The 11,056-nt window shown below is 38.2% G+C and overlaps 1 long non-coding RNA gene across 1 annotated transcript; it reads right to left on the reverse strand.

Annotated features, from left to right (window-relative positions):
- Positions 1–1,388, reverse strand: LOC111408856. The gene is made up of 2 exons (XR_002705369.1): positions 862–1,388; positions 1–387 (listed from the first exon to the last, which is right to left on the reverse strand). It is a non-coding gene; the product is annotated as an uncharacterized LOC111408856 (long non-coding RNA).
- Positions 1,389–11,056: the final 9,668 nt, after the last annotated feature.

The raw sequence follows: 11,056 nt of genomic DNA on the forward strand, positions 1-11,056 counted from the left end.
TGATTGGGAAACATAAAGAATTGATTGCATATTAATCAATATAAACATGAAATTGAGAAATTCTATCAAAGACTAAAAGTCAGAAGCCAGAGGAAGACTTCATATAATGCATGTTTGGTATACGGTACTCGACAATGTAATGAATAAAATTTTAGCTTCTTTTTGTTCCATAATATTATCTCCTCCTTATAAAACATGACATAACATATACTATAACTGTAGTAAGCTGGGAAGAAGACCCATTTAATGAGCAGGAAGACCTCCTTGTTCAACGATCTTGCAAGCTGTTGTCAACGCACTCATTTTAGTAGCTTGGCCTTGCTTGGAGCTGCTCCCTCACAACCTCAAATGCCAAATGATCAAAGGTCCAATCACTTAAGCTAGAAACTGAAATTCTTGAATTAGTTCCTTGCTTGTACTTTGTAACAGCTAAAAACCATTCCCACAAATAATTTCAAGTTTCTAATTCTGACTTAAACTAGAAAAAAATAACGACATTACATGCATAGAAGTTGAGCTTATTTTCAACATCATTGTGATCCTGGAACTGTCAGTTCAATTTATAGTTAAAGCTAGAGAACAAAGTTTTTTTATATACAAGAAAAGCCACAGAATTTTAATTGCTGAAAGATATGGCCAAAAGACGTTAAAAAATATCGGAAAAAATGTACGAATTTTCACTGTCCAGTGGTAAGCAGAGTACTGTAGCGTAATGCCAGCCACAGCACCGGCAATAAACCTCTCAAAATTCGTGGTTTCTTCATTCCCAGATAATTTGAGAAGCTTCTTTCTTTATGTATCATAAGAGCAAAAATTGATTGCCTTAAAAGGTGCTGTGCGTAGAATGTTAACAAAGTTTACCTTCCAAAAACCTTTCAGGCCTTGAGGTACTTTTATTTTCTTGATGAGCTCAAGTATATTCCTCTTTCCATCACAGACTATATATTCCAGCTTTAGTCTATCAACTGGTGCAATGCAAGTTCCGATTAAAGAAAATTACACATAGATGAAGTACTTGAAAAAATAAGTAAAAATAAATAAAAAACTGAAGGTTCATCATTCCAATTGCTGAATTAGCTTCTCGGTGGCCAACTAAAAGCCAGACCCAAATTCGTAATGCTAAACTAAAATTCCAATGACGTGATAAGATGCAATAGATGCAAAATAGGAAAGAACAGAACATATATTTTTTTCAAGTAAGAATTTGGAAACTGTAGTTCGAATGATGTGATAAGCTGCAACAGATGCATAATAGAAAAGAAGAGAACCTATATCGTTTCATGTAATTTTTAATTAATAAGATTAAAATTGCTATGCGAGAAATGTGTAATGCCAAGAAAGATTTAAAGGATGGGTTAAGATTCAATTCTACAATTAAGTTCAAGACAAGAATATATTTGGAAAGAAATTAGATGTTTTCAAATTAAACCCCTGTTTGAAAACCATTATTTGGGAAAAACATTGTTTTGAATAATGATTTTAGGAAAATCCGTAGTTAAAAAGTATGAAAAAGTTTTGGATTTACATGTGGTTGAAAATAAGTACCTAGAAAAAAGAGTTTTCAAATAATGATTGTCAAATAGGGGCTAAGTAGTTAAGGAAATCTTTTTTACATTTCACATCATAGAAGTAAACAGAAAGAGGCTACTAGAAAACAGATAAGAACACTAGAAATCTAGATGCAGATTATCTATTTTATTTAAGCCAATAAAGAACACCTCCTGTAAAGGTCACAAGTTCGTCCTACAAGAAACCTAATCATAGCATCAACCCAAAACAAGAGGATGTTTAAGTAGTCAGCAAGACAGTGAAACCAACAGAGAGCAAACAAATGAGATCCCTTGGAATTGGAGTATCGATCATCGCCAATGTTTATAAATGCATCTTATTGTAATTCTGATAACTTCAAACAACAATTCAGTTTTTCTATTAATGATTCTGATAAATTCAAACATGCTTCTAAAGTAATCAAAGCAATAATTTTCAAATTTATCTCATCAGGATGTTGATTCAGTAAAAAAAAAGGTTACAACAGCAAGCAAAAAGAACCATATGATTACAAACATATTCGACCAAACGAGACAAGAAATTCTACTACAAGATGTTGGGAACCCAACTGTAACATTACAAATGTATAAATTGTCAGATGTCATGAACTTGTTTATGTGCAAGTAAAATCTTTAATAACCCATATAGTCAAAGGCAAGATTTAGATGATATACGTGTGACCCACTCTAACAACTTAAGAGCTCTCTAGCAAATTAAGCTTTTAGGTTCAATATGGTATTAGAGCAGGCACAGATTCAAGTCACGCTGCCACCCACACAATGAAACTGTGCAGCTTTGATGGGAAAAATATGTAACCCGCTTACATGTGAGGGGGCATGTTGAAGGCAAAATTTGAATGATACGTGGCACACTCTAACGCTTAAACTTTTAGATCAAGTGGTTTAAGATATCTCCATTGTTGAATGTGGACATAGGAGTTGCCTTCAAGGAACTAGCACACCCTACTCATTAAAGAATGGAAAAGGTTCCCAAAAATTCAGAGTCATCCTGTAAAATTCAGATTCTCACAGTTTTTCTCCATTGGCCTCTTGAATCTTCATAGATGATATCCTCTCTTAACTAATTTCTTGGCTTTCAATTAAAATCTAAACTTTAGTTCGTACTGGTTTTAACATCAAGTTCCAAATGCGAGGAAAGAAATAACTACGCGATACATTTAGATTTTCAGTATCTGAGTCCAACCAATGGAGGATATTAGGTAAAAGTAAATACATGGGTTCGAAACCAAGTGATGATAATCCTATTCAAAATCTGCAAAAAGCAGGATTTCAGTGACGTAAAAGATCCACAAACTATCTTCTGTTTGAAAGCTTAAATATCACTGTCAAATCCCTCCATTTGAAATAGCCCTGCATCTATGCAGATGGGCAAGTTTATCTAAGTAAAATGCATCTTCTCTTCTATAAGGATTAGCTCGACAACTCACTCTTTCTGCAATGACACAACTGGCTTCCGAAGTAATTATATCTTAAAATGCAAGCCACTTTTTAAAGTAATTATATCTTAAAGTAACATTTAAAATGCGTGATAGGATGATTTATTCTTCTTTAAGCTTTATTTCAGTTGTTCAACATGATAATAACAAGGGTTGCTACTACTAGAATTGTACAGAATTCATTATGCATTTTGAGGAAGAAAATAAAACTAATTAAAAGCTACATCGCATTAATATTCAAGTTGTTACACCCCTATCTGAACCATTTCGGAAAGTTTACTACCACGTCATACGAGGTGTTCAACACCCATCCGAAGTGGTTTCGAAGTGACGTCGCCACCAATGTTGTCGACCTGCTAACGCACTGCGAGGCACAGACAATCTACTGAACCGACTGAAGCGCCCTAGCCCCTGAAACCGAGGCGCAGTGCATCCCCAGGTTCTCTATCAGAGGATCCGCCGCTAATTTTAGAAAGATATCTATGTCAAGATTCTTTCTGACCGCAAGGTTTAATTGATTTGACGTCTCCATGAGCCTAGTTGATGTGACGTCTCAACTTTATGTCAACTCAACTCGGGAGAAATAATTACCCGCCCACTCTCTAGACGCGGCTGATTGACGCCTATGAGCAAACGCCTCACATCGTCAGATACATATACTTGTCCCACATCTAACGGTTCTCCTCACCTATAAATACTCAAAGTTTGACAAGAGGCAAAGGTAATGAAACTCTTACAACATAGCTTTCTATAACAAGCAAATATATATTCTCCTCCCCACTATTTTGCACAACCTTGATATTGTTCCGATCACCTGAGGCTAACTTGATCATCGGAGTGTATGCGGATGCCACCACCTCTGCTGGTTCCGGCCGTATGCATCTGATCGTGCGTTGACTGTGCGCAGGGAAGAATAAGTGGAGTGCCTATCGGTTGGCCACGTGGAGGGTCCAATTTGCGAGGTCAACACAAGTTATTATAGATCTCAAGAGAATAGATTACACCATTCAGCAAAATAAGATGTAACCAAACAATAAATAAGCAAAGTTAAACTTAAACACTCAAACCAATACTTAACCAAATGAAAAATAAAAGAAAAACTGCAATAAAATGGGCAGACCTTGAAACCATTGCAGCATCAGCTCCAGCCCACAAATGTTTGGTGGTGTTCACTGCCCCGCGGCCACGTAAGCTAACATTTGACCTTTTTCCTGCATTCACAGCTGTACTTCCTCCGCCAACAACCGCTCGGGTCGCCTCTCTACTTTTCTTATCTCTATTCTACACCAAGCTCTCACTTGAAATCCTAATAACTCCATCTGTCCCCTTTAATTGACAAGCTCAAACACAAGCATTCAAATCCAATCACTGGCTTCCTACGAGAATGTAACTCAATAGAATGGTTAATGGGAACATAAGGGGTACTTTTAAAATTGAATCAGTCAAATCATCTAAATTACACGTTGACTTCTCAACAAAGAGATATTATGAAAATAACCTATCTAATGTTAAAAAACAAAAATACCTTAAATACATTATACAATTACAAAAATTTGTTTTTTTAAAAGACATCAATACCATTTTACTTAACAAATAAAAATCAAATACTTCCTACTTTTCTTATCTATTTACTCCTATACGGATAAATAAAACACTCTCATCCTTTATCTGCTTCAATCGCAGAAACTAAAAAATTTATCGAAATCGAAAGTCGAAAAATTTGTGGACATCAATCTCGTCGATTTAGTAAGTTTACATACGCAAATTTAATTTTATTTTCGTTAAATTATTATATGTTTAAATCGATAAATTGTATTTCAACATTTATTGCTAATGTAGATAAAAAATTTAATAGATCTGTAATTTTTTAAGCATTTGACCAGAAAAAATGCATCTACATATACATTGTCGGAACATCCCGGCTCGTGCCGGTGATTAGGTTGTATGGCCAGCTGTTAAACGGGCTGTTTAACAGTCGGCTGTTTGACAACTTTTGATCGACTGTTTGGCTGGCTGTTTGTCAACTGTTTTCTTTTTTTTCCCATTTTTTAGGTTATTTTTATTGCTGTTGATATTTTTCTTGTAATTAAAAATTCTGTTTCGACATGCAGATATGGTTGTAGTCTCAGTTTGTTACTTTGGTGATTTCGAATTGGACGAAAGAGATCAATGGTTATGAAAATGGACAAGTGCTAAACGTGGTGGTATCGCAATTTCCATATCATCAGGTACATCGTATGCAGAACTCTATAATGATTTACAGAACAAGTTGAGTGTTGATCATTCTCAATACAATATGGAATTGAAATTTAAATTTAGCCAACATGCATAAGTTTCAATTCCACCTATAATGATTTCTTCTGTTGATGAAGTGAATTATCTGATTGAATTGAACAATAAGCACACGACTTCTCTTTGCGTAACTTTAGTAAGGAAGGATGTCGTCGAAGATGAACAAGTAGACTCGAGAGGTGGGGATCACAATGCTAATGATTTTTGAGATACAGTGGAGATAGCTCGTGAAGATGATGTGGTTATTCTAGAGATAATTGCACACAAAATCCCTCCGCAGCTCGTGACAACGAGAATGAAAATACAAATACTTTTACAAACGAGGACTTAATTGCTTTATCCCGGTAGAGACATGAGTGGGGTGGGACCTCGGGGGCTAGATCGAGTGGACCTTCTTCTAACTCCTCACTTGTGGTTCCCGATAATAAGGATTTGTATGTCGAGCAATTGTTTGAAACGAAGAAAGATTTGCAAGAAGCCGTGCACCTAATTGCATTGAAATACAACTTCGAGTTTAGAGTGAAAAATCGAATAGGTCGTTGTTGACGCTATCATTCGTAGATGACAGTTGCAGTTGGCATTTGCGAGCGACAAAGATGGACATGAATGATTGCTTCGTAATTCGCAAATATACGCGAGAACATACTTGTGAAGTGGGAGTTTGTCGCAATGATCACAGGCAAACCTAAGCTTGGTTTATTGGTCGACAGATAATGTACAAGTATCAGGATCCACGGACAATCTAAAGACCATCGGATATCATTAATGATATTCATCGAGAGTACGGAGTAGTCATGAGCTACCAGAAGGTCTAGAAGGCTAAAGAATGCGCGTTAGAGGATTTAATGGGTTCGACAGAGGAAAACTATGCTAAATTGGCCAGGAATTACCATAACATGGAGAAAACTAATCCTGGCTCGATATTTTTTATTAAGGCGGAGGTCGAGAACTGCTTCAAATTCTTCTTTATGGCTCTTGGACAATGCATTCAGGGATTTCGAAATACTATGCGATCCCTAATTCTAGTCGACGGTACAACTCTAAAATCCAAATACCAAGGCAAGTTGATTATTGCTACATGTCAAGATGCCAATATCCAAATTTACCCTCTTGCATTCGGCATAGTTGATAACGAGAATGATCTGTCGATGCGTTGGTTCTTCACAAAGCTCAGGGAAGTAATCGAGGAAGTTGAGGACCTTGCATTTGTAACCGATCGAAGACAGTCTATAATAAATTGTATTGCTGAAGTTTTTCCCGATGCACATTATGGGTATTGTATGTACCATAGACAAGGTAACTTGAAAACCAAGTATCGGGGAAAAGACATCTTTTCATTGTTTAGGAGAGCGGCCAAAGCTTATAATATTGAAGAGTATAATATGTACATAGTTGAAATAGGAAGCAAATCATTCTCGGCATGGAACTATCTAACGAAAATGGGGATTGAACATTGGGTGCGCTCATATTTTTCAGGACGTCAATACAACATGATAACGTAAAACAACGCAGAGTCTCTTAATGCATTATTCAAGAGGGATCGAGAGTTACCTATTCTCACACTGATTGAGAATATCCGTACGAAGTTGCAGCAGTGGTTTCACGATCGATGTGTGGAATCATATAATTGCACAAGCGTGCTAGCCCCAGCGTAAGAGGTAAAGCTCTTCAAGGCTGCGAGAAAGCTAAATGTCGAACCACTAGACGAGTTGCGCTTCTCTGTGGAATGTGCGCGTCATATGGCATACATGGTAGATTTGGCTGATGGAACATACACTTGTAAACAATTTCAGTTAGAGAGTTTTCCATGTGAGCATGCAGTTATGATGACTATGTATCGAGGATTTGCAGCAAAAACATTGTGCTCTCCTTATTACACTACCGAAAACTGGAGAGCTGCGTATGTTGAAACCATATTTTCGCTTCCAAACGAAGTCGAGTGGGAAGTTCTCGATCATATTCGCCCATTTAATACATTGTCGCTACCTCTCATTGAACCACGTGGTCTTGGACGTCCAAATACTTCTAGAATACCATCTACTGAAGAGTTTCCCCGATCGCGTAGGTGTAGCAGGTGCAAATCAATAGGACATACTCGCCAATTTTGTACAAGTCAGGTTCCCCTAAATGACAGTTAAAGCATTGTGTATTGTTATTTATCTGAAATAAACAGTATTTACATCCGCATAATCAATATTCAGATTTCAGCTCGTATTTACATTAAAATAAACAGTATTTATATCGACATAATCAATATTTTCAAATTCCAGCTTGTATTTACATTGAAACGAATAGTATTTACATCGAAATAAACAGTATTTACATGAATAATTACAAATAATTGCAAAAAATAGTTACAAATAATCAAAAAAAATAATTACAAATATTAATTACAAAAAAAAAAAATTTACAAATAATTTATGGATCACAATTAAATTCGTATAAATCACACGCTAACTTATTTTGCCAATTCTGTATCCATGACTGGCTGATTCCATCAACCTTATGTGCTATACTCAAAAATTTTATGTATTTAATTGCGAAAATCCCACAGTCGCCCTTGCAAATGAACAAATATTTGTTAGTTCGGTTTCAATTATGTACGAACTGATTACTAAATAAAAAAAAAAAAGATTACAAAGACTTACGAAATAGACTGTCTCGTCATCGTCGTGTCCTGCACGATGACTAGTTTGTTCTCCACAGTCAAGCCCACATGTTTAGCCATCAGAGAAACGATCACAGTCACCGGCCCTAAGTTCTAGTCGAGCTATCCCTGTGTCGGACATGAATGATCGGGGTTGTACACATATATCGTCGAATCAAGGAACACGATCTCCAGTGCAATGCAGTACTGATTCACGATCACTAGAATGTACAAATGCGTACAACCATCCCATGGCTTTCCCCAACACTCGGTGACAACCCGATGACCCACTCGAGCATATACGCGGGAAGCACGTACTCGTTACCTAGAAGTTGGAGCGACTAATACTCAATGGTAACGGCACGGAAGAACCCGGTGTTCAGTATTATTCGGCCAAGCTTATGGAATGATTGTGGATATCTCTCAACTCGATCGCGCAACAAGTTCATGGCCATATCAATGTGCTACATCAAGAAACATAAAGATATAAATACTATTTCATTTACCAAATTAAACATAATATATACAAAAAGTAACAGTAACACTTCACTTAAATCGTCGGCGACCCAAGCCCACTGCGTGGTGATATTATGGAATCACTTGTATGCGTCCAATATCGTCCCTCCGGCTATCATGTACGTGGCTCTGGAAATAAAATAGAAAAAAATGTTAAACGAAGCATATACGAGTTCTGGTAGTCTAATCATACAATACTTACCTGGACAACATTCTTCGCCACTCAGCCTCGAATACTTTCCAATTGGCATGGTCGACCTCCCGGAACAGATTGGGGTACGTCCCATCGACGAACCTCCTCCTCTTCGCCTCAGTCGTGAAGGGAGAGCCGACGTACTGTGACTGCACTTTCGGCCTCTTGCCAACCACCGTCTCCGGCATGTCAACATCATGCTTTTTTGCCTTATACATGCCACCACCTCCACCCCAGGGCTCGCCACCTCCCTCATCCCCTCATCTACCACCGTCTCTGTCCCCGACGAGGCCACTCCCTCATCTGCCACCGTCTCCCTCCTCGACGGGCCCCCTTCCTCTGCCACTGCTCCTGTCCCATCGTGCTCCACGAATAACATAAATTATTCCCATGCATCATCATCATGCATGTACGACTGTCGGAGACCCCCATCTCTATCACCCTCTCGATCACCCCCCGATCACCGTCTACGTCAACCCATCGCCTACCGACTATATCACCTTGAAGTGCTGCAATCTCATCCTCAAGGTCCGCACAATGGCCACGCAGCACTCTAACATCATTGGACAAATCTTCGACCCTTCCTACCAACTGTCGTCTCAAATCGTCGACCCTTTCTACCGTCGTCCCATATCGTCAACCCTCTCTATCATCTCTCGACGCATCTCGTCGACCTGCTCCAATATAAATCTGCTCAGACGAGCATACAGATCATCAATATAGTACCCCTGATTATGTGCGGGAGATCTACAGGAAAGGTCTCTAGACGGAGGAAGCGTAGGAGATGTCCTCGACGGCGGAGGAGATACTCTCGACGGAGGTGGTGATGCCCTCGGCGGAGGTGATCGTCGATCAACTGGATCACGCTCCTACACAAGCAACTACATTACAAATTATTAACTTAATTGGTAATTGCTAACTCATACAAAACGGTAATTTATAGATTTTATTCAATTCGCTCATCCAATCTCGATCGTGGATCGGATCGGACATCTGATCGTCTTGGGTGTGCGAAACGCCTAATTCATGCACAAGACCCTGAGCCTCCTCCTCCATCGACCGCGTCAACTCAGTTACGACTTCAAGCTGACATATTGACATTTAAACTAGTTAACGATCATGGAATCAGATGTTTAATCACGCACAATATAAATTACAAATGCATAATACTCACCTGAGGGTTGTCGAGGATAGCTGATAACTGTTTCCCAATGGGACATCCCTCTGATCGAGATGCTCTCCAATGGTGCATCCGAGGGCAACGTGTCTTCCCTCGCCTCGCAAAGCGGGCACCCAATAGAGGGACGATCTCATAAGCCCAGATCTGCAACACATACAATTATTATATACAAATTCAATAGGAACATAATTTTAACATTTATTATGTTAACCATTTACCTGCACCGCCAGGGGCAATCTATAGGTGTCATACTTACGCATGGCTCCCTTTGGCTTCAAGTGCAATCTGGTGAAGACATGTACGGTGTCCTCAAAACATCTCCGGCCCCACGAATAGTCATTGAAATGATCGATGTCGTTAAAGATCTCCAGATGGAAGAGGTCGATCGCAGTCTTTTTGTGGTGACACCGCTTCACGCTCTCAAGGATGTAGACCAGAGCTAACTTCAGTCTGTTTAACATCTGGTCACACCTCCTGATTGAGTCAAACAGCTGTGTAAGAAGCACAGTTCCATGTCCCTCGAAGTAAGCGTCATGAAGCTTATTTCTTCTCTGACTCCCATCACCAGCTGCTTTATCGCCCGTAATCTTTAATCTCGTGATCAGAGTAAACTTGAACATCGAAAAACTGGTGACTTTACCCTCGACTGCGAAGTGGAGGACATCGTCGTCGACTGGACTCAGCAATCGACATAGAAGTGCATCAATAATTTGACCCGAGTACTATAGATCTCTCAACGGGTACAAGCTCCATAGGAATGATTGACGCAGCATATCAGCATGTTGATCATCGAGCAGCTCTAACACGGCAGTGAAACTGTCAAAGCTACTATTCCACGTAGCTTTGCCTGGAATCTGTCTCAACTTTGCGTCAAGATGATAATCCATCCTGTAAAACTTTAAAATGTCATAATATTGTAAAAGTGATAATAGAAGAAAGCATAATAGCATAAAATTTAGCGAACGAAATTGTAACTACAATACGCAAAACGCATATTCATAATAATTAAAATAATCAATAATATTGATTTTTTTATCTTATTATCAATAATGTCAATTTTTCCCTATTATCAATATTTTTTTAATCAATTCAAGTTCAAAAAATATTTAAATTCGATGAACGAAAAGAATATTATTTATCAAAAACTAATAATAAAAATAAATATTAAATTTCAAATTAAATTTCCAACAATTATATCAAATTACAATTAAAAATTAATTAAAT

Source organism: Olea europaea, chromosome 14 (genome assembly GCF_002742605.1).
Source record: "Olea europaea var. sylvestris chromosome 14, O_europaea_v1, whole genome shotgun sequence".
Taxonomy (NCBI): domain Eukaryota; kingdom Viridiplantae; phylum Streptophyta; class Magnoliopsida; order Lamiales; family Oleaceae; genus Olea; species Olea europaea.